Here is a 24,697-nt window from a genome sequence, read left to right as displayed (position 1 = left end):
TCCCAGATGCTCCCCACAGAGCCCTGCTCCTGGCAGGCTGTCCCCTCCCCACCCTCAGCTGTCCCCAGCAGTGCCTGCACAGCCGTGCTCGCTGCCACCCCTGCCCACACCAACAGGCTCTCACCAGCCGGGCTATATTTGGAAGTACTGCCTGTGTAGCCATGGCTGGTGCTGGCACTGGGACCCTGCCCAGGGAACTGTGCCCCCAGAGCCCAAGCACAGGGGGGTTATGCTGACAAAATAACGCTCCTGGTGGCAGAGGTTGTTTCCTCTGAGGAAGTGGTTCAAGCTGTGAGGGCCAGTGTGTTCCCAGGTCAGGTGAGTGAGGTGAGGGCTGAGAGGCTCTCACAGCACAGGGACACTGATCCACCCCAAGCAGCCCTTCCTATCCACAAGTTCATGCTCTGTGCTGTCTTCATTGGGTCTCATGACTGGATCATACAAATACTAACTGACTAGTAGCCCACGCTAAGGGATATTTAAATGAGGAAAGGAGGATGATCTCATTTCTGTAGCAATGACCTGTGAATCAGGAGATGCAGCTCCAGCTCCAGACTGTGCCAAGTCTCTCTGGCTAGCCTGGGCAAGTCACTTCCTCAGGGCTTCACTAGTAAATGAGAAGTACTCCTGCTTCCTTTTCCTGCTCCTCCACCTGCAGTACAAGCTCTTCAGGACAAGGACTGTTTCTAGCAAGGCAATTCTATGGTACAAAGCATGGTGGGCCTCAGAGTTGGTCGAGCCTTTTATAGTAAAATATGAATCTTAACATACTAGGGAAAATAAACAAAGCAACAAAAATTAAATATGGTTATATTTTTGATGAATGTTCAGGTTGCTGTTTTGTACACCAAAAGGAATTATTTTTTTTTTAATAAAATTTTTAACTTTTGCTTTACTCAAAAAAGTTGTGTTTGGGGGAAAACAGATCATAAAAATATAAATATCAACGCTTTTGTTTTGCACCACCAAATTTTGCCCATTTACAAGTGCTCCTTACTTTCTGGCATGTGTGCACTCACAGAAGCAGAGCCTAAGTGCAAAGGGGCTACGTTGGCCATCAGCTGCCAGACTACACGGGATATAGTCTTGGAAATAGCTTAGAAACCATCTTTTACCCTGCTTGCCTATCTGAGAATTTGCTGAGTCTGCCTGGGAAGTACCAAGTTTCTTTTTCTTATGTTCCCCAGGGTGCTGGTGAGCAGCCTGTGGTGCCCAACAGAGCTGCTGTGGGGTTGTGTTTTAGTCTAATGGTTACAGATGTTTTCCTCCGTCTCTGGGATGACTCCATGATCAGGAACGGGGCCTTCTGCTCTTTGACTTTGCTTTCATTTCTCACTAGATACATCCTTTGAGCACAAATGACACTTATGCTCAAGCAGGAGTGTTTCTGCACTGTTAATGCCTGTGAGTAGACTTCACTCTCCTTGTGAGTAAACAGACCCCCGGTGCCTTTGAATGTCCGTCAGGGAGGGAAATTGCTGTGCTGCTCTTATCAGCACTCTGCCCTGAATTTCTGCACCGGGCTGCCTGAGTGGAGGACTTTGGCAAGCATGTTTTACTCGTACCTGGCTACGTTTCTTTCTCTGTCATTTCACTAACTTCGTGTTGCACTCACCGAGGAGGGAGATCCACGATGCCTCGTGCAAGTGCCTGCATTTGTGTGTGTGCCGTGCCATGTTTACAACTGTGTATCCCTGTGTTTGTCAGCACAGATCAGTATGTGCACCTGTTTAACTGCATTTGTGCTTGCTCCTTGGTTTTGGCTTTGTGTGAGAATGTATGAACACATTCTTCTCCTTTCCTTTTCACCACAGGAGTGCACCTTTTTTCCTGGTATGTGTGTGTGAATATATATCTATAAGAAGTGTCCTTTCTGTATTTGTTTTGCTGCCTGTGTGTTCCCTTGCACTTGTGTTGAGGTGCTCATGCAGGCATGTTTCAGTACAGTTGTGCATTGATATTTGTTCCGAGTCGTGTGTCTTTTCCCGGGTGTGTAATTCCCTGGCTCTGTCTCTGTGCTTCCCCGTGTTTCCTTCCCGTTTCCCTGCCTATGCCGTGTGCAGTTACCTGGATCTGTGCATGTATGTATCTCCCTGCTTTTATTGTCTGAGGGTTGTTTCTTTGATGGGGTGGGTGCTGGTGAAATTGTTTGCCATTTTGCTTTGTATTTATCTTTCGATGTTTTCCCTATGTTTGCATAAAGTAGATGCAGAGTACAATTTGGTGATGAATTCTATGAATACTAATCTTAGGCTACCCTTGACCCCAAGGTCAGCTAAAGATCAAAACCAAACCATTTAATATTTTCCTTTTGCAGATCAATAGAAGCATAAATTCACTCTCAATGACAACTATAATTTCAAACAGATCTATAGGAGGCATGCATGCATTTCCAGGATGAGCCGCTCATGCGCCTGTTGGGGAGCACAAGAAAAAGAGTTTCTCTGTTGTTGTGGGTTTTGGTTTTTTTTTTTACCATTGAATCTCTTTTGCCTTTTTTTTTTTTATTGCTCTGAAATGCTATTTTCAGCAGCTGCTGTCATATAAATATCTCTTGTTTTTCTTCTCCTCTTTCCCTCCTGGTGAAAAGGGCAGGGGACCTATTGAAAATTCTGCTTTATCTCTTTCAGGAGAGTTCAAGTGCGGGTCGAACAATCGATTCCTCCTCCTTTTCTTTTTTAAGTTTCCTGTCGTTCTTTTGCCCAGATCAGCATTGAAGGAAAATAGGAAGGGCAGCCTGGAGTATGTGCATCTCTACACCCGGAGACAGAGAGGGAGAGCACGCCAGTGCTCGTGTGTAAGCCAATATAACATGTTTACATATACATATATATATATGATGTACACACACACATGTGCACACACACACACACACACAGGTTTTTTCCCGTGGCTGCCTGTATGTCACAAGCCTGTGAAGTGTTCTTACAGTAAAACTATTGCAGAGACAGGAAAAAAGCTGGGAAGTGGGAAAAGTTTGGAAGTATTGCTCAGTTCTAAACCGGAATATTAACCCTTCCAAAAATTCTCCTCTAGGAATTGCAAAAGCTTTTAAGGAAATGCTGTAAGATCCCAGACAGTTCCTACAATTTTCCATGTGGGGGGAAAGGAGGGTTGTTCTGCAAGCAGCATTGTTTCACCAAAATAAATTCAGCTGATAATCCACAAATCTTTAAAGCTGCATTTAGTCTAAAAAAGGTACTTTTCAAACACTTTCACCAAACCCAAGTGGTGGGAGGGGGGCAGGGGGGGAAAGACAGAAATATAAAAAAAGCAAAACAAATGACACCATTAATCTGCCTGGATTTTCCACCTCATAGAACAATCTGTTTAGGAATGACTGAAATAAAGTGGAATGTGGTTTAGATTTTTTTCCTCTCCAATCTCTCACTGCAAATTCCTTGTTTATGGAGAAACATTGAAAAGAGGAGTTAGTCCCACCACCCCCTTAGCAAAATAAAAAAAAAAAAAAAAATTAAAAAAAAGGCACCATAAGCACAGGGAAAGAAGGAGGGGGGGTTTGCTTTGTGTAGGAAATAAAGACCGTAAAGTGAGGACTTTTATTGCTGGCAATCAGAGTATTGCTGCTGGCAGTGGCTAAAGGTGGAAAGCAAAGATGATTTAATTTATAGAAAGGACAAAGATGTCATGTAGCAGATTTAATCACTGAAAAGAAAAAAAAGAAAAAAACCCAGCTAACGTCATAATTTACATTTTGGGATAATAAAGAAGAGTGAAAGAAAGAAACAACTGAAAAACCCTGAATGGGTGAAAAAAAATGAAGGAAGATAAATAGATTTGCCTGTAAAACTAATAAATTTAAAAACAAAACCAGAAAGCAAAACACAGCCCCTTGAAAGTGCTGGTAAAATGGACCATCGATTTTGGAATTCATCTGCATTTTGTATTTTAATAATGCTTACTCTCTCTCTCTCCCTCTCTCTCTTTTGCAAAATATAAAAGCTGATCTGATAAATATTAATTTGAACCATCATAATGTATTTGAAAATTCCAGCTAAAATGTCACCACATGGAACATTAATGTAATATTTCAAGGCCCTGAGAGCAATACTCATATTGATTGCATTTATTTCACTCTAGGGAGGAGAAATAATTCTTCAATGTGGGACACATCTGGTAGCCAAAGATGCAAAAGGCTGAGGGTAGAAATGCAAAATTATATGGAAAAAATCCCATAACCTAACCCCCCAAAACCAAAACAGAAGTGCAAGCGAAGCTGACAAATGCAACCCACTCAGTCTCGAGTTTCAGTTGCAGCAATCTTTTTTTTTTTTTTCCAGGATAATTCTCTTTGAATTTTTAGGTTTTGGGGAAAAAAAAAAATATCACCAACGGACAAAGATTCCCATCGTGTTACTCTGAATCTTTTGGCACGAAAATCAACAGTATCATCACTACTCTAAAGAAAGAATGTGTGTAATTGGATTGCTTATTGGAAACACAGAAGCCAGGTTGAGAAGGCAGCACAGCACTTAATTCTGTGAAACTTTGACAGAGGTTCCCAAGAAAGATGCTCTTATCTGGAGAGCTTCCTCTGAGGTTGGGGTTTGAACTTTGCAGTGCTGGCAGCCCAAAGGCGTGCGAGATCGGGGCTATTTCCCTGTGATTCTGCAGAAGGAGCACGGAGACGCTGCCTGTCTGGAGTCCCATAAAACAGATCTTTTCCTTGTCATTAAGAATATTGATGTTCATTAGGCCCGGGCGTCAATGAGTCTTTGTGCAAATGAAACGAAATCTGAGTCAAATTGTGACCCTGAGTCCAACACGGAACCGCAGATCGGCGGCAGCCGGGGGGAGCTGGGGATGGGAGGTTCCCCCAGCACCAAAAATCCACCATCCCTACTCCGAGACCAAAAAAATCTCTGCAAACACAGTCAAAGAGCCTAAGGAAATGCTCCTGCCCCTCCACCCCCTAAAGCACTTTCATGTAAGGTGGTTTCTGGTAAAGACAGAACAGATCAGGGCTACTTTCAGCAGTCTGTTGAGGCAAGGTCTGCCCAGGTAAGATAAAGGTGCTCTCTGCCCCAGCTCCTGGCAGGGCAGTATCACTTTTGCAGGCAACACTCTTTCCTTTTAATTTGCTACCAGGGTTTTTTCTCCTCGCCGTGGGTCCGGGGCTGGCGTTGCTGCTGTACAAACTCCAGGCTAATAAAGCTGGAGCTGGAGCCCCGTAATTCACGGCAAAGCCGCTTTGACGGAGCACTCTCAGTGTTAACAGTGTGACGGGGGCTGTTGGAGCTAATGTCTCACTGATATTAACAGCCATGCCCACAGAGCAAAATCTGCAATGTAAAAGCGAGTGGCTTGCTAAATATTTACAGGCTTGCACATCTCGCTGTCCCATTCATTTCCTTGACCTTTCATGGAGGGGGATGGGGAAGGAGATGCCAGGGAATGGTCCCTTCTGAGGTACAAATGCACCACAGCCAAATTGGCTACAGAGCTGCTGATAGTGAGACCTTGAGCTCCTTCCTCCCTGGCAGTTCATAAAATTAAGTCAAAAAAAGCCACTGCATGCAGTGGGTAGGCTTGGGCCCAAACTTTCTGAGCGGGGATGGGGGAACAGTTCCCAAAAGGAGAACAACCCTGCTGTGAACTGTGTGTAGGTCTCTGAGGCATTTCACTGCAGATCAGCACAGAGGCCAGTCAGATCCCAAAACCCAGGTGATTCCAGGCACAGCTGCTCCCAGAGGAAGGCAGCATTCCCAGGGAATTAAAGATGGGAATGAGTCAAGGAGACACCTCAGTTCTGCATCCAGCTCTGCCACTGACCTGCTGGATGATCTTGAGCAAGCCTTTTCCCATCTCTGCACCTTAGTTTCTCCTGACAGCATTTAAAATAAATAAAGAAAGGGTGTAGCAAACCCTCCCACATGAAGACGGGAGAGGGCATTGTGAGGCTTGTTTAATGCTTAGAAAGCACTTTGAGATCTGCAGATAGAAAGCGTTACACGAGAGCCAAGTATTATAATTAAACTTTATATAACCGGGCTTTGCAGAAACCTCGGGGGCAGGAGCAGCAGCTCCGGTCCCTGCAGCACCGTGCAGCGGGGCGAGCCGGGGGCCGGGGCTGCGGCCGGGCACGGCGGGAGGCGGCCGGGCGGCGTGTGCCGGAGGAGCCGGGAGCGACAAAACCCGGCTTTGTGCGGCGCTGAGCCCCGCTCAGCCCTTGCGCGGCTGAGCAGCCTCCGCGCTCGCTCACACTGCCAAAATATTGTGACGCCGGGTGCCGGCGCTGCCTGGCAGCACAGGAGCCCGACGGCCGAGCCGAGCCGAGCCCAGCCGAGCCCAGGCGAGTCGAGCCGAGCCGAGCCCAGCCCAGCCGAGCCGAGCCCAGCCGAGCCGAGCCGAGCCGAGCCGAGCCGAGCCGAGCCGAGCCGAGCCGAGCCGAGCCCAGCCGAGCCGAGCCGAGCCCAGCCGAGCCGAGCCGAGCCGAGCCCAGCCGAGCCGAGCCGAGCCGAGCCCAGCCGAGCCGAGCCCACCCGAGCCGAGCCCGCGGCTCCGGCGTGCCCCGCGCGCCCCCTGCTGCCCGCCGGCCCGGCCGGGCCCCGCAGCCTGGGGGGCTCTGCGAGGGGTCTGCGGAGCACAGGAGAGACCCCCATCCGAAGTCCTTGTATAGAGGAAAGTACTCGGACGAGTCAGCCCCACACACGCACGTGAAAAGTTACAACGGCCAAACGCAAGTTTTGTACAGAATTCACCACCTGTTCAAGGACTGAACACGCACTGTACAGGTTTTCCCACTGATAATCCTACAGGTCTGTGGATCTCCAGCTACATCAGCCTCAGAGCTTTCTCCAAAAATGCACCCTCCCCAGCCTGACGTTTATTCACAGATTCAGACTTTGGAGAGCGCCTGGAACAGGAGAAATTAATTCCCTGCAGCTGGTCTGCCTTGCTGCACCTTGCAAATCCCAGTGCTCAGGGCAGGTGACCACAGTGCTTCCTCCAGGCATAAAAAGCCAGGAATTAGTTCTTTTCCTGCTGTTCTCCCAATACACCAATGCAATACATAAGACTGCTGGGAGGTGTTCTCTGTGGGGACCACACCCTCGGGAGGACAGTCCATGGTGCCATAACCCCCCCAGCTGCACAGCAGCACTGAGAGCACAGGCCTTCGGGGGGACTCTGCCCAGCCTCAAACCACTCACAGGACAAACTGAGGTGACCCTTGGAGTGCCAGGGCCTCAAGAGTCACACTCAGGGATGTGATGATCGTGTCCCCAGTCCTTCAAGTACTGCACAAGGAAACACCCTCCTCACTGTCTGTCCTCTGCCTACGATTTCCTCTCTTGCCATTTACATGGGCATCAGTTCCAAGTACCAGGACAGAGCTCCAGCTGGTGAATGAACCCAGACACTCCTTCAAGCTTTCCCTGAGTGTCTGTCACCAGAAGCAGGGGATTAGACAGGGTAGTGGTGGAAAATCTTTCACATGAGTGAAATTGGGTCTGGGCCACAGAGGAAGATAGCATTGGAATGGCCTATGCTCCAGAAAAGCAGCACCCTGTCTGGCAACCTGAGCTCAGGAAAGAGCCAGGACAGGAAGAGCAGGTCAGGAAGGAGATGCAGTGGCAGAGCAGCATGTCTGTGGGAGCTTAGGTGGTGCATGCCCACTTTTCTGGGATGCGTCAGGCCCACACAGAGGGCGATAAGCAGCAATGCCTGGGGCAGCATGAAGGGATCGGGATTTCTTTCTCAGGATTCTTGCCAGGCACAGGAATGGGCCCTGAACACTCAGTCCAGATATTTCAAATTCGCTTTTGAATTATCCTAGTGTTTCATGAGCCATGGACGAGAAGGAGAGAGGAAAGGCAAGACCGAACACTGTAGAGGACGTTTTACAAAGGCCTTGTGTCTCCATATCTTGAGATCCAAGGGCTACAAGATGTTGGCAAAAAGTGGCCTATAGTAACAAAAAAAGCCATTGGTCTGGAAGCTTTTCTGCAGCCCTATCCTTGCCCCTGCAGACCACACAGCTGACCATGCAGAGCCTCAGCAAGGCACCCTCCCATCCACAGCCAGGGCACCCAGGGTGCAGGGCGAGGCAGGAGGTGGTTCCCAGGCAGCTGCCCTCGCTCGCTGCAGGCACGGCCCCGCAGCCTGTGGAGGTGCTCGCTGCCATCAAAGGCAGCCCCACCTCGGGGCTAAGCTTCAGAGGGCATCATCAGGGCCCACATCTCCAAGAGTAATGACTGCCTACACTAGGACTTCTCCTTTATCCCAAGATGATCCCAGGGCATATTTCACATCCATATGCTGCTGAGCTCCATTCCTGCCTACATCTATGAGCTCATGCCTTTCTCACCCGTCTCTACTCCCTGCACCCCACCCAAGCCAATTTTTCTCTTTTTTCTTCTTCTGCCACACCTACAATATACTTGTCGCTCTACCAAGGGTGGCACTGCAAGCCAGAGTCCCCAAGCATCTATGCCATTTCCTAATTGTTCCTGGAACTCCACCTCTCCCAGGAGGCCTGTGTACATGCCATTCTAATGGCAAACTTTCCCACAATTAGTGGAGGTGTCGGCAGCAGGAGCACAGAACAAACCACAAAGTGTGGACAAGCCATCCCTGGAGACAGGAGTAGCGCAGCTGAGCCACTGTGGGATCAGGCAAGGTCTTCACATCCCTCTCCTTACCCTCCTTTTTGTGATTTTAGAAGGAAACTGATTGTGCCCTGCCTATCCTTCTCATACCTCACACCAAAGAGAAGTGCTTCTTCTGGAGTGAGAGCCTACACTTGGTAGAGTTTTCCACACACTTTGCAATGAGGGAATGACACTGCAGGATGAACCGTGAATGTCCCACATGTTATACAATTTCAAATATGTAGAGGAGAACATGGAGACAGAGAGATTTGCCCACAAAGCACTCGTGTCAGAGCTGAAAAGCACCCTGTGCTCTTGGGGCAGGCACACGGAGCATCAGGCTGGTTGGTTTTGAGTCTAGAGCTGATCTGAGAGAGCCAAGCATGCAGAAAGCATTACAAACCCCTCAACATCATTTCAGACAATTAACGTGTTTGCCTTCTCCTCCTCCAGCATCACTGCCCATCTCTGGAGTCCCTCCCAGGCACTGAGACATCTCCCCTTGGTGTGCACAGGGAGAGCCACAGGTCTGTGGTGTCCCAGTGCTTCAGTGCTGAGGCTGCAGCAGAGCAAGGCAGAGTGATGCATGGGGACAGTGCTCGGTGCATTAATAAATAATCACCTCTCCCATGCTCTGCAGGAGAGCGTGACTTCACAGTGATGTGTGTGAATGTCACACAGGCCCCAGCAGAGCTGCTGCTCTGACTGCCAGCTTGGTTCCCAAGGGCCCTGCTTATCCTTTGCCTTCCCTCCTGAGCCAGGGGTCAGGGTAAGAGGCTGTACCAGTTGTTGTACACAGACACAGTAGTATTTCACCAGCTAAGTCCATGCAGTTGATGATTCTCTGCCATCACGCTGCGAAGGATTCTCCACATACACCTCTAGACTACAGAGAACCCCATTCTTCCCTTCTGTCCCAGACCTAGTGACAGATGAAGTCACTGAAGTCACCTGGCACTGCAGTCTCTTGTTTGACTAGATCCCTGATGTCCCAGTCTCCTCTGAACCACTGCCCACACTAATGAAGCAGCATGGAAAAAAGACTGTACCACATTCTTCTGAGAAGCTTTTCAAGGACAGATGAGGCACAGAAACATTGCCCCCAAATTGGGAATGCCTAAATTACAGCATATGCTGGAGGGCCCTGCAGACTGGTGGGTCAGTGAGTGAGAGAGGACGAGTCCCAGTTTGGGTTGGCCCCCAAGACTCAAAGCAGTGACAGATGCACATGAAGCCTGGGACACCTGGCTGGGTCTGACCCCTGTGAACCTCACAGCAGTTTATCTCATGCTGTGCCAGACCTTTGCTTAATGTGGTCATTCTTCTCAGCTGAGCCCACACTGACACTGCTGCACTGCCTCCCTTCCTGAGCCTGTGCTGAGGCATCACCTCCTGCTCTGTGTGCCACAGACTGAGAGTCCCTCTGAGGCAAAACCCTCCAAGTGCCCTGGAGACACCAAGCTGGACACTCTGTGGTCACATCAGGAAATGCTCTGAGTCTCCTTTATTGCTTTCTATGGATGTGACTAAACATTTCCAGGCATTTGCCCTGCACTGGCCTTGCTGTTACCTTTCAGCTCCAAGCACTGGTTCTCCTTCACTCCCCTCCACTGACTCATTCAGCCTCTTGGCAGGGCAAAGAGAAGGCAGGCAGAAAAGCTGTGCTTAATTTCCTGTGGAAGTATTGTAGCAGGACAGGGAAAGGGCTAATGTGTGAGTGGTACTGTAAGATAGAAAAGGCCTTGCCCCCATTCACTATTGCCCCCCATTCTTTCTTTGAAGGGGTATTTGGGGAGTGAGAGTTCCCCTGTATCCTCTATGGGCATCACATGCCTGGCTCACCTCATTTACTCAGCTAGAGCATGTTTTATTAATCTGGAGTCTCAACAAGGTTCTTTACTTCTATTAATTTATTAATATTGCTAATTAAATATCATATTCGCAAATGTAAATTTCCTAATAGTGTCCCTTCCATTTTCAAATTTAGAAAAAAAGAAAAAGCAGCAGCAGCTTGTTATGTTAGTCAATTGAAAGCAATTCAGGCTAATCAGGAGAGCGGGGCTGTCTCGTGTCTGCAGAGGGAGGGCCACTCTCAGTTTGCTTTGGGGCAAATATCCACCTTTACCACCAGCTTTAACAATTGGATTTCAGAGCAGGAACAAAATGGGGTGAGTGGAGTAAATGGAAGGGGGTGGGAGAAGGGGAAAGCAAAGAGTTTGGTGTATGTGGGAATAGGCACCAGGAAAATACCCCAGCAATTGGCACAGCAGGATTGATGAGGGTGGGGGGCACACACTTAGACAGACCCCAGGGACAGCACTGGGTGCAAGGGAAGGAATAGCTCAATAGGCAGCCAGCAAGCCTGGGGAGTGGCTGGCCCTGTGTGCAAAGGGGCGTGGGAGGGGACTGGCCCCTCTGGAGGGGACTGGTCCCTCTGGAGAAATGCAGCTGATGGGGAGATTCAGCATCTGAATTGTATTTTGCATGTTCCCCCTGCTGACACTTTCAGCTGTGTATTTATATACATATTTGGGAAGATGTGATAATCTGTGTGTTGGGATGACTGGGCTGGTGTTGCATTAAGGAAAGTTTTAAAAATACATTATATCATTTTTATTATTAATGGTAATGATAGGGCTCTGCTCGTCATCTTCCCTTTTGTTATGAGTGCTGTAATCTGAGGATGCTGTGGCAATGTGAAAGGGATAATGCAGTGGTACTGCTCCATTTGGTTCTGTTTTAAAATTCCATCCTTCTTGATAATTATTATCAGAACTCAGAAAAATTACATTTACTTGCCTTTTTCAAAGGGTTTATCAAAAGCGTAGAAACCTTTTTTTACCTCCATTATGCAAAACAGACCTCAATAAAAACCCCTTATATTCATTGTATGGATGGAGAAACAGAGGCACAGAAGACAAAATAAAAATCCAAAGGTTATTCGTGAACGTCTCTTCAGATTCCAGCCCTTTCCCGAGGTTAAATCCTAAGCTATTTGCAGGAAGGCACAAACCAATACATTATGAGACATTTGGGTGCAGAACATGGGCCACCTGGTATTTCACATCTTATTTTAAATGCTGAAGACTATCCTAGTCCAAAGAGAGTAGGGGGCACACACTGAACCAAGAGAAAATACAGCTCACTGTCTCCAGGCAGGTAATTTCTTTCTTTACACAATAAAGAACTCCCAAATGTTAATCCACTGATGGCTCCAAGATCCATAAATGAAGAACAGCACAGACCAAGCCAAAAGCAGATCCTCTCCAGGCGAGAGCTGGAGGGTGGCAGAGCCCCATTCCCCCAGATGCAGTCAGACCTGTACCCTCTGGGACACACAGGGAAACAAGGAGCCCCCCTGGACACCTGCAGTGCATCCCAGCAGCTGCCCAGCTCGTGCTGCTGCATGGCATGTCCACACACCAGGGCTGCTGAAGGGTCAGTGCTTTGCAGCCTGGTCAGAGGGGGCTGTTTTACCAGAGGGATGTGTCAGGTGCAGGGCTGTGACTAAAGGGGCAGAGAAGGAGGGAGCAAACAGCCGCAACAAAGCCCCTTTTCAGTCTCCCACAGTGAACAGAGAAAGCCCTGGCTGAACTGGAAGGAACTGGTTCTTGTCACCTCACACACACTGGTCTCCAGCTGTTAATGATCTCTGTTGATGTGAACATCATTTCCTCTGCATCCTGGCGTGTGTAATTGAGTGGGTCTGCGATGGGGAGGCAGCACTGCAGCTTCCCAGTCAGCACTTACTGACAGCCTAATCTCAGCTCAAGAAATGTTGCCAAGGTATTGGCTTCTGATGCCATGTTATCTCCCCAGTTTGAGAAAGTATAGAGCTCACCTCCTCGTGCAGATATTATAGGAGAGGACATCACCTTAATTCCACCTCCATTAGACCTCAGAGAGTCGACTGTGACCCCACTGACCTCATCAATATTCAAAAGCTTAACAAAAAAAGGCTATAACTGGGGAAGTCAGAAATAATGTAATGCAGTATTGATTATTTTATGGTACGATTAGGTGTAATTACATCTCTCAAATTTTATTTTAATGTTACTTTCTACTACTTTTAGCCTTTTAAAATTATCCAAAACATCTCTGTTTAATGGAACGAACATGCCTTCAATTTAAATGTGAAACACTCTTTTTCTGCTAAAGTGTGACCTCAATATATTTGAAAACATAAATTACTGCTATGTATAAACCATAAAAAATGAATGATGAATTTAATTCTGGTGAAGCGTGAGGGACTGGGAATGCAATGGGGAAATACTGTTTATCCAGAGGAGAGCGGACAGCCCAGGTGGAGAGGAGGAGGCAAAATATGACCTTCTCTTACACTGAATGGGACATGTCATGTGAAGGACTTGACTTTGGACTTACAGACTAAGGGCAAAAATCATTTATTCCCTGGATCAAGTCCTCAGCTGGCCTTGATCAGCATAGCTTCCCTGCAATCAAAGGTGTGATACTGATTTACACCGGTGGAGATTTTAGTCCACTGCATTTGCTCGGTATTTGATCCCCTCCAGCTCTGTCAGATGAGCAGAGATGGATGTTCCAGCCAGAGACCCACAGGGTAACCTCCTAACTCTTCACTTCATCTTTCAGACCTCTTTGCACTGCCAGGCTGGTGTAAAAGGACCTTTGCATAAACAAGAACAGGGCCCTAAGAACCCGACAGAGCCCTCCCGTCTCTCATTTGCCAGTATCACCTCACCCATTATTAGAACTAATTACATTCATTACTGGGATCTTGGAGCCTTAGTCTCGAACCAGGGCTCCATTACTGCAGAGATGAGACAGCTGAGTGTCCCTGTTCAACCCTGCTCAGAGCCTTCTCTCACACACCAGTGCTTGGGTCCCTGGGCATTATCACAAGAGATATATTAATAAATAATGAAAGGCCAGAACTGCTTCCTCGGTGGCCACTAACACAGATGATTTTTTCCTCTGGGACTCCTGTTTTGAATGGAAACTATACCTGGACTTCACCAGTGCTATCAAGTCCTCTCAGCACTTACTGTGCAAGTATAAGTTCAGACTTCATATGGATAGCATTCCTGATTTCCAACACCAAACGTTTCCTTATTTTACCTCTTATCATGCAGGTAGGGAAGAAAGTGTGCTGTCACCTGTAAGTGTGTATAACAGTTCGAGTTTATGTTTGAGGAAAAGAGAGCAGGGTGGCTACAAGGGTCACTGATAATGGTCTTAGAGCTCCTTTGGGCTAGTGTGAGTGACAGACTGTTAAATTAAAGTAATTTTCATATTAGTTCCTTCCCCACCTCCTGCCTCTCATCCACTGAAATCATTTAAGTCTAAGCTTTCTGTATCACTGGGGGTTATAAAGAAGGTGCGTAGGAAGAGAAATTAGAAAGACAGACAGACAATTGAAATGTAACTGCTGGAGAATCTCAGCTTCCGTGCTAATGTATTCCATACATTATTTGCAAATGGAAAAGTCTCTACACAATCAGGTATCAAACACCTGGGGCGAGTTATCCTGCACTGCATCTCTCGGGGGCTGTCCCTGCCCGTGTCAGAGCTGGCAGAGGGGAGGATGCAGTTAGCAAGTCGTGCTGGCTGGGCATTCATTGATCCCGGGGGTCAGTGACCAGCAGCTCCTAACAAGCTCCAGGCTGCAGCTGCACTCTCAGATACATCTTGCCTGAGCAAGGGCTATCTCGGAATTCTGTAAAACCATACAACCACCTGGGAAGAGTCCCTTTGGAGGAGAATTAGAAAGGGAACAGGTCTTACCACAGGATAAAATCCAGCTCTGTTCTTTTAACCTGCGAAGATAACTTAAGGCAAAAGCCTGTAAACTACTTCAATTGTTAAGAAAATGTGAGAAACAAATTTATTCACCTGAAACAATATCATCTGGGGAAGCTCTGTGTTGCTGAATGGTTTATTCAGTAAACTTCAAAGAAAGGCATTAATAAGACCTTAAGTACATTATTCATCTGTGTAAGTGTTTCCTAATCTGCTTCATAGTTCTTTCTGTTGATAAAGAAAGAACCGAGGTAGTTCTAGGCTGAGGAGAGCACCAGTAAGATTTTCCATCCCAAAAAGTGCCTGAGCACTGCCTGTCCTTTTGACAGTCTAGAATGTGCCCTGATCTGCTCAGCCTGTGCTATTGTACTTCACCTCAAAGGAGCAACTTTAGCAGCAGGTACAAAAGACTAAGGTCAGCCTCAGCAGCAGCACAAGGCTGGTTCAAATACATTAAAAAAATCATTTGTAGGAAAAATCAAAGCAGATTGAAGTCAGCAAAAAGCTGACAGCAACTAAGGATCCAGCTGGTCGGCTGTTCTGAAGGTAAATTTCTTAGGTGGGTTTTCCCTGGCACAATTGGATCAGCTCCAGTCAAATTGTGCAAGTTTACTAAGACAAAAGTGGTAATTTTACTGATGTGAAGCAAAGGAGCTACGTAGTCTGATTGTCAGTCTGGCCAATTTGTGAACTGAAGCTTCTTGAAACTCATGTACCCCATCTTAGCACCTCTTCAAACAGAGAATACAACCGCTGTGTAAGGTGGTAATTGCAGGAATCAAGTGCAGGAGTAGCTTTGTAGGGCTGGTCTTTGTTCCAGAGCTATTGATATGGACTTACCATGAAGGACCTGCCTGTTTAATCCACAACTTTTCAAAACACCTGCCAGCAGTTCAGTGAATTCAGCAGCCAAACATCCCAGGATGCTCATCAGCTGGACTTGCTGATTTGTTGCTATCCATTCTTTCAAGTGTTCCCTTATCTGCTTTACATCAACAGCCAGGGTGCCAAGATGCTCATTACTTCCTAATGGTCCATATTCCATTTCTATATTTTTCTTCTTAAAGACCAATTAAAAAAAAAGTTAAGTAGCTCAGCCATTTTAGAATCACCATTGATTCCAGCTCTCTCCTAATTTATTAATGGGCTTACCTTCTCTCTCGTATTTCTTTCCCCCGATATACTTGGAAGAGCTCTCATTATTTATTGTGGCCCTTTGGGCCAACATTAACTCATTCTGTTTCCTACCTACACTGAAAGCTGGAAAGGTTTCTCCATTTGCCTGCTGGCTTCCTCCCCATTGCTGGATGAGTTCAGGCATCTAAAGGTTTTCAAATTTGAAACCCGAGGAAGTTCAGTATCATTGCTATTCAAGTCACACCAACTCCAACAAGCTTTGGAGATTAGAAATTGCAAAAGTGAGCATGTTCTAGTATCTCAAGAGCACAGAATTATACAGAGTTCCAGGAGCAGTCTATCTAATCCAGATTCTGTTGCTGTTACTTGAGAAACAAGTGCTTTGGAGAAAAAGCACAAGAAATCTGACAAAATTGGAGTAAAAATAATTAGAGTCCACAGAAGGCTCCATTGGCTCCAACCAGAACAAATCAAATACACAGGTTCAGCATTACAAAGTGTTCCAAGGGAGTAAGGCACATAATTTCCTTGTTTTTTCTCTGTGTTCTGGGGGAATCTCAACCTGTGAGGGAAATCGTGTTGGCTGCCAGGATTTACAGGATTTTCTCTCTTTTCAGATGAGAAAATTATTCGTAAGACTGAAGTAGGGAAATCCACTCCTCCCTGGCCACAATCAAGTTTCCCATCAATTAGGCAAATTGACATGATGTTTAACATTTTCTCATTTATGTTTCTAAAAGTACTATAAAAACAATCCTTCAAACTGATATCCAAACTAACCTTGTCCTGTAAGGCAACCTCAGGAAAAGGCAAAATTGCTAACCAAGAGTCCTACCAGCAGTAGAAAGTCAGCCAAATACAAAAGAAGTTTGTAAGAATAAGGAGGGACTGTCTTCAAAGAAAGCATTTCACACAGACATGCACTGAGAGAACTCACAGGTCAGATGTCAGATTAACATTCACAAGCCCATTCTAGAGAAAAATTATTTCTACAAAGATTTCAGGTGCCTGTGTTGTAAAGGAAATGGAGAAGACAAGGACGCCTATGGAGGCACGAATGGAAGGTACAGGTGTGCCTGTGTGCACACCTGTGTGCAGCAGAAGGTTCCTCCTGTGGAGCTTGTGCTTACACACAAACAGATCCTCTGCCTTTCCCACTGCTCCCCCTGCCCCCTGGGTGTGCAGCAGTGACAGAAAAGGCTCTCAGATGCACTCTGCCACCCCACAACCAGTCATGCTGGGCTCTGCTCTCATCCTGACTCAGGTTTAGAGCAAGATGACTAAATACTAGTTTGCAATTGTGTTTACTCTCAGATTCATCCATCATTTTTCACATTTCATCAGCAGAAGCAGGAGTGTAATCCAGTGAGCAGCAACATTAATCCCAAGGGAATGCCAATCCCCGGGGATAGCCAAGGCCCTGCTTCCTGTTTAAGGAATATGCAGTGACTGGTTAGGCAAATTGTGTGTCTGCATTTCCTATGAATATCCCTGACCATCTATTCCCAGCTCTGTTTTCTATTTAAAGTTGGCATGATGGATGCTCAGAGAGATCCTGGATGCTCATCCCTAACAGAGAGTACAAGTATCAATTCTCCTGAGATAATTCAATTTATCCATTATCATCATCTGCAGCAGAGTAGCACCTAGATGCCATACAATGCCGTATGGACACATGCTGAGAGGCAGCTCCCATCCAGAAAAAGGGAAGTCTGAACAAATAAACATGCAGGGAGGGAAAACAAGCTCAGGAATGGAAAGCTTCCCTCTCCTTGACCAGGCTGACACAGCATGCCAATGGCAGAGCTAGGAAGGCAGAATTCCTGGTCCCCAGTCCAAATCAACAAGCTAAGAGCTTGAGTAGCACTCTTTGGGTATGCACTCAAAACTCATTACCAAACAGGACAGATCACCAGCTCTCCTTCCCTGATCCTTCAGTTCTTTATTGTATCAGCACTGGATGGCACAGAAACTCCAGAGATAGCAGCTCAGGAATCTCTTGCCTATTGCCTACTTGCCGGTAAAAAAGCTTGTTTTGATATTTGCAGGAGTGAATTAATTTGGTATTCCTGATAAGATCTCAGACACACCCCAATGACACTTACACCCACAGCCACAGAGCCTGATAACATCATCAGCTGACTTCTCAGCTCAGCAGCAGTCTTTTTCACCCGTTTCTAGGATTATGAAATACATATTTTGTGTGGCTGGCTAATGCCAAAGTTACAAAATCCATGTAATTAAGATTAATTTAAGAGCTGGATTGGATCAACTTGTGGCATCCACCCATTAATTAAAAGAAACACTTTGAATTTCAAGCGGCTGCCTTAATATTTCACTCTGTGCTGGCACTCTTAACCTCAAATTGGCAGGCGAGCTGCGAGTGCCCAGGTGCGAGAGGCTGGGGGCCATTGGATCGGGAACGCTGCCTGCGCCGGGAGACAGGTGCCCTCTTCTGGAAGGTGTGGACACGCTGCCTGCCTGCGCGGGCCGCGGCATTCCCTGCTCCCGGGAATCCCTGCACACGCTCCTGGCTGCAGGCAGGCAGGAATGACACCGTGTCCGCCGGGCTGTGTAAATGTGTGTGTGACACGGCTCTGCAGTGACCCACATACGCTGGGCACGGATCGGGACGCGTTCGGTGCGTTACGTGGATGTTTGTGAAAGTTTGTGCTTTTTACTACATATGTACATTAGCTCTACAGACGAGTCTGAGAAACCCACGTGGGCTGGATTTTATGAGCTACACGAAGACAACACTGAAATGGGTACGTGTTCAAAGTTGTAGGGAATGTATTGCAACCATGTGGAAAAAACAGTGACAAATCATCAAGAGTTCATATGGATGGCTTTGTATGTTCTTTAAGGGTCCTGCCTGCCCAGCTCATCTCATCTTCCCACAGAATCTGACCATTGTTATTAACTATTTGCACTGTCCTAGCACCTAAAGTCTTAAACAATCTGACGTTGCCTTTGTTGCATAAACACGGAAGGGAATCTACAAACTGCCCTGAAGAGTTTACACTTGATGGTACAGAGTGTTAAAACCACATTATATGCTGAAACGTAAAACTTCAGGTCCCAAGATTACCTTTCATTTGGAACGGGTCCATTCACCCCCCGGGAACAAAATGAGAAATAACACAGATTTGGAATAACTTAATTTTTCAATTTGACTATGTTGATCACCTCATGCATACAGGGGAATATGAACAAAGATGCATATATGCACCTTGGGACATGCTGATGTATATGCATGTAAGCACATTAATTCAAAGAGGAAGTTAATTTTGATAAGATGATGTACATGCACATAAAGTATGTCAAATGTACAAGAATGTGGAGATATGTGCATATATATAGAGAGAGAGAAATTGCATTTATATGACCATATGAACATGTCTGTGAAGTTCCTTAAGCAAACTTGTCAGAGAAGACACAGATTATGTGTAAACAGCTGGAAAGATGCATAAGACCAAATGTTTTTTCTTACTGTCATGTCACAAAAAACTTAAGAATCTCTTCCAAATCCAGATTTTCTCTTGGATTCTACAGCTGCCGAGTCTATTTGTTTTATGTATTTTTTATAATCTGAATTGCTCTCATGCAAAGACATCGTTTTAATTCATTTAGAACAAAATCTCTCCCTCTTCCCTTTATGACAGGGTCATATCTTCTCTGGGGGGAAAAAAGTCCACCCCAGCACAGCACACTGTTCTCTCCAGCACCTCCTGTTGGGTGCAGTTAGACTGGTCTCTTCAAATATATCCCATCATTTAACCCACGGCCTGAGCTGAATCAGAGATCAATAAGTCCCTCATAACAGCTTCTGCTGGATGAGATGTAAACCAGCCCCTGTCCTTCTGCCTTATTCTCTCTCTATCATTCCATCAGCACTCAGTGCTGTCTGAGTACAAGGCTTTGATCAAACCAGTAGTTTCCCTTCCAGACATCACCATGATCCATATCCAACTATCCTTCAGCAGGGCAGGCTCCAACACCCCTCATTAGCGGCTTTGTATTTGCAGAATTGTGGCAAGTACAGGCTGGATGAAAACTTGCATATGTTTAATATAATCTAAATAACCAAGCAAGTCCTGCATTTTGTTTAGTTTACAGATTGGCTATGCCCAGTTCTATTACCCCTCCTCATTGCCTCTCCTGACAGCCTGATCAGCAGAGGTGATTCAGTCATTTACATTTCTGATACTACATCAAGTCACAAGCAAATAAACCAATCAGATATAAAGGCAGGTATAACCTTACCTGTCTGTGAAAGGCAGCCACATCTGGAGTGCAGTACAGCAAATGTTCAGAGCGTGGCCAAGCTGCAGCCCAGTGCATCTGCAAGGGACAGGAAGAACTGGGTTAACATGCCATCCTGTACCAACTCTAAATCAATCAATAAATTTTATTTTTAAATAGGCATATCTATATTTTTACAGCTTATGAATGAAAGGAAGGTAGGGTGAGAGGACTTATTTGAGGTTTTCAGCAAGTGATCCAATAGCAGTTAGAAGTAGAATCTAGAATTAAGGAGCGACATGGCATTGTCTATATTTCCAGCACCTCTGCTCAGTTATGCTTAGGAGCACCCCAAGATCTTTAACAACCAGAGATGACCAGAAGGTCACCCAAACGAGCCTGCAGAAGCTGCTGTAACTAATAACCAACACAAGTTTCCATGGTGAGGATTATAACAGAGCCACCTCCTCTGATACTGGCAGATCCCTGCCCTGCTGAGACACACGAAGCCCACCTGCACCTGAGGCCGGGGCACAGCAGCAGATTTTGAGGTGTCAGTGTACTCCACATGTGTTCTCATTCCTGGGGAAAATGTTCATGATTATTTCATTTTGTGGCAGTAATGGAAAATACATTTTAGTGCTTGTGTTCTGCATTTGCAATTCATGTTCCCATACATGATTACATTAAGTCTGTGTTCTGTCATTTTTGATGAATGTAGCTTGTTTTCTGTAAAAAACAGACTCTGGGATGGAAAGTGACAGAAGTGAAGCTGTAACAAAGGATGATCAATTTTTTATGGCCAGCACCAAATGCAGGGGAAGGCCCTGAATGTCTCTCTGAAGCTGGGGACCCTTCAGTCTTGGGCTGAAGTATGACCCATTCCTGTCACCGTGCTGCTTCTGGCAGTCACAGGGCAGCAGTGGCCAATATCACTTTCTTCTTTTGCCAAAGTTGATAAACTAGCTTTTCATTAACAGGTCAGTGGCTGAGAGCAATTTGGCCTCTGCAAACAAGTGTACTCAGGTAAAAAGCAAGCAGCACAGCAGGCAGCAGCAGGTGGGTTTGATTCACTTATTAGCACAGTAACATCTCTGAGCCTCTGATACACTGTGCTGAACAAGGAACAGACACCCTGGAGCAGGGGCCCTCTCTTCCAAAGTCAGGACACCAAAGAAACAGGAGAAGAAGAAAGGCATGAGGAAGAGAAGGGATTTACTCAGAGATAAGTGTTGGAGGCTTCATTGGAGAGAATCAGGAGAGCTGCACTAGAGGTGACAACCCAAAGGACTTGCTCAACTTCACAGTGACTTCAGACTGGAAAAGCAGAGGAACGCACAGGCTGGAGCTTTCAGCTGATCGTGTTCAGACTGAGACCTCAAGTAAGAAAAATTGACCCCACGTACTTGTGGGAACACAGAGTTCTGCTGCTGACAGTTCCAAACCCAGGCTTGCATGTTGTTTTTGTTTGGGTGGTCATGAATCAGATCTCAATTTGAGACTCATCAGTAACCACCCTGAACTTGGGGAACTGACACGGGAGTTTTCCTGCTTCATAAAAGCTGAGAATGAGGTCTCTTGACACACAACTCAATCTTGCTTTGCTTTCAAAATTCTCACTCAGGCTACAGAGGAAGAAGTTGCGGGGCTGCTGGATTTGCTCCTGCCCCCCTCCCCCGGGACATGTGCTCACCATAAGCAGATGGTTTCAGAGATTAAGTTCTAAGGAGGCATTAGCAGGAATATCTGCACACAGCACCCTGGCAGCTGCCTGTGCTCACACCTGTTCTAAGTTTCACAGCTTTCAAAGAATCAGTGTTCAACGCTTTTTTGCCCTTTCCTTTTTTGGAAAATACAAGCTTTGAGGGCAAATGCAGAGCCAGCTTCTACAGGCACTCAAGGTTTCTCCCCTTTGCAAGCAGATTCCCTGGAGCTGCACTCAAGTCCAGATTTTCAGCTATCATAGCCGGGCTCTGAAAGAGAATCAAGCTATTTTCCTAGTCCAGAAATTACAATTACAAAGAGAGCTGCAGTTTAGGTGGAAGTCAAAAGCCCTTATCATAGGAAAGGGAACTCACAACTGTTCTTGACCGTTAAGTACTGAAATAAAAATTACTGGATCACCACTGAAAGACTGAGAGACCAACCCTTCACACTTCAGTGTGTTTTTTTGGTCACATTTCCTCTAATCATCAGATTTAATTCAGAGACATCAATAAGAAGAATGGCATCAGGTAGCACTGGGAGCTCTAACAGTGGCCTCCAGCTGCTGGGCTGGTTAAAGAACTCAAGCCCAGGTACTGAGGATGGTGTCTTGTGACATGTGACACCACTAAATGAAGCTGGAGATGCTGAGCTTGGGACACTTTCTGCAGGAAATGGGAAAGGGATCTCCCTTCATATGAGGAATTTAGGCACAATGTAGTCTGGCAGCCAGTCCATAGAAATAATAAAAATATCAGCAGCAAAGCAACCATGTTGGAATGTCTCCTTGGCTTAGCTATACCCTCCAGGGGTTTGCCATCAAAAAAATGGGTATTTCACAGCCTAATGTGGCATCCAAGTTGCCACACAACAAATAGTAGAAAAACCTTATATACATACAATAATGACCACTTCATTTATCCAGGTGTGCCTGACTGTGGGAAGTTAGGAGATGAGGAACCATTCCTGAGTACTCCTGATGTATAAGTAGAATTCCTAGTGCACAGAGGCACCTAGAGATGTACCAGCACTCCTCAGAGCTCAGGTGTTTATGTGCTTGGGTGCACGTGCTCCCTGCTCTTGCTGTCCATGCGTCAGCCCGTGTGTGGTGGTGCTGCATGTTCTGTCTCCTCTGCTGATAACAAGCAACAGTCTGATAACAGCCAAAACCTCAATCTGCTGAGCAGTGATGAGTCTCTGTCACCACATTTGGAATCAAAGATGCTTATCCAAAGTGATCCATAGGCCTTTTTTCAGGCCTGGTGTAATACCCACTCTCTTCTATAACAGCCAGCAGGAATGTCCTCAGTCTTCAGTCTCTCTCCTACCCAACATGATGCAGTGAGGTATAAACATGAAAGGGATGCTACTGGTAATAAAAAAACATTTCAGGCAAAGGCATGAGCATCAGATAAGAAAAAAAAGGGGTAGAAATAGGAGAAAAGAGAGTGGGATTATCGCAGAAAACCAAAGAAAAGCAAAGGTTCAGACAGGGTGAAGAACTTTAGACTTCACAGAGCCAGAAAAAGGAATGAACGCAGAGAGGACAAAGATGGTCAAAGACGCCCCTCACTTGCCCATGGCACCGTGCCACTATGCTATCCCACTGATCCAACCTCTCCTCACTGCTCTGCCAGCAGCACTCAGTGCTTATTAGCAACGTGCCATCTGCCTCCACCACTGCCAAGGGCCCAACCTCGGAATCAATACGGATCTGTTGGTGACATCTGTTGGGACGGGCCGCGGATACCAGTGGCTTTTCACCGAGCACACTTGTTTGAAACAATGCTCAGCTGGTACCCGCGAGCACTGGGCTGACCCCTCACGGAGGGGCTGTGCCAGGCGGCTCCCCACCCCAGCGCACATGGAGGGGATGCCAGCCAGACACCCATGCCCCCCGCCCCAGCCGGGACACCCCGCTCGGAGGGGGTTCCGGAGGGGGTTCCAGAGTGGATTCCATCGGGACCCCCCGCGCCTCGGGGGCTCCAGCGGCTCCCCGCGCCCCCAGAGCGCCACCTGCAGCCCGCGGGCGCTCCATTGCGGGCCGGTCCTTAGAACAACAAAGACTTGGGGGTTACACCCGCCCCCTCCATCTACTGGGACAGGACCACGGTCCTGGAAACACAACTGGGGTGGTTACAACCTGAGCGGCATCGGGTATCTCGTGGGCACCGAAAAATTAATGGCAAGGGACAAGCACGTTAGGCAGGACAGGAAATTCCTGCTGCCGTGTCACGTGTGGCTATGCAGAGCCTGGGAGTGAGCAATTGTGAAAGAGCTTCAGTACTTTTTGCTGCCAGCTTTTTCTGGGTACCTGAGCACCTCCTCTCATGCCTCTCAGAGAGCTGCTGGGGCTCTTTGAGAATTTGCTCCTCCATCTGCAAGTCCATATCTGCCACTCATGGAGGCATTCCCAACAGCTTCCACCAAGCTGAAGTGATGTGTACCAGTGGTTCTCCAACAGGGCCAATACTCCACTCCCAAAACAGTCCCTCTGTATACTTGAAGAAGGAATCCACTTAAAAACTGGTGAAATCCATGTGAAGAACTGCATTTGCCATACACATCATTCCCTTCAGATAAGATTTTTCTACTCTTTGACACTTTGGGGAAGCTCAGAAACAACCTAAAAAAAAAAAAATCCTTAAAACTCCAGAATAGTCACAATACTCAAAATAGTCACAATAGTCTTCCTTCCCTGGTTCTTAAAGAGAAATCTGCTACCCCTTCATCCTCACTTGAGTAAATGCAAGGTGGACAATATTTGGTAACAGGATTACAAACATATTTTGCAGACCAACACCAGAGCTAGACAAGGGAGCTCTAGAACTGTTGGAGGTGACAGTGGTTCCTGCCCAGTGCAGAAAGGAATGCCTGTCTTCCCCTCCCACAGAAATGAATGAACAGACCTTCAAACTCCACTGGCCCGGCACACAGAATGGTTACATCTCATCTTGGTGAGTTTTCTACAGTTGATCATGTCTGTTTTATCCACTCGTTGGACTTCACAGCTTTGCTTGTGACCCTGAGGCAGCAGAAGCTGACGCTTTGCCAGATGTATGAAATAAAAAACTAGTTCGGATGCAAGACAGTAAACTTCTTCAGGAAACAGTTCTAATGAATTTAGGTGACATATAGAATATAAGCAAAAACTCAGCCAGATACAGTGTAGCCTGGAGGAGTCCTGGATATTTGGTGAGCAGCCCCTGTGCATCTCAGCA

The 24,697-nt window shown here is 46.6% G+C and overlaps 1 protein-coding gene and 1 long non-coding RNA gene across 4 annotated transcripts in view; one reads left to right on the top strand and one right to left on the bottom strand.

Annotated features, from left to right (window-relative positions):
* Nucleotides 1–24,697, bottom strand: part of CASZ1 (castor zinc finger 1) — a 273,799-nt gene that overhangs the window by 229,356 nt on the left and 19,746 nt on the right. For 2 of the 3 annotated variants that reach the window (XM_051786182.1, XM_051786185.1), the window contains exon 2: nt 19,794–19,871. The gene's annotated coding sequence lies outside the window, so the exon portion shown is untranslated. Of the gene's footprint in view, nt 1–19,793; nt 19,872–24,697 lie in introns of those variants that run through there. The other variant, XM_051786189.1, reaches the window with a different exon arrangement.
* Nucleotides 9,291–13,857, top strand: LOC127470589 (uncharacterized). Its single transcript, XR_007904334.1, has 3 exons — nt 9,291–9,381; nt 10,023–10,109; nt 13,728–13,857. It is a non-coding gene; the product is annotated as an uncharacterized LOC127470589 (long non-coding RNA).

Source organism: Manacus candei, unplaced genomic scaffold (assembly GCF_025592945.1).
Source record: "Manacus candei isolate 608988 ecotype Guabito, Panama unplaced genomic scaffold, ASM2559294v1 h1tg000022l, whole genome shotgun sequence".
NCBI classification, from domain to species: Eukaryota; Metazoa; Chordata; class Aves; order Passeriformes; family Pipridae; genus Manacus; species Manacus candei.
The sequence above is the reverse complement of the archived record's forward strand: the minus strand, read 5'-3'. Positions and strand labels throughout refer to the sequence as shown.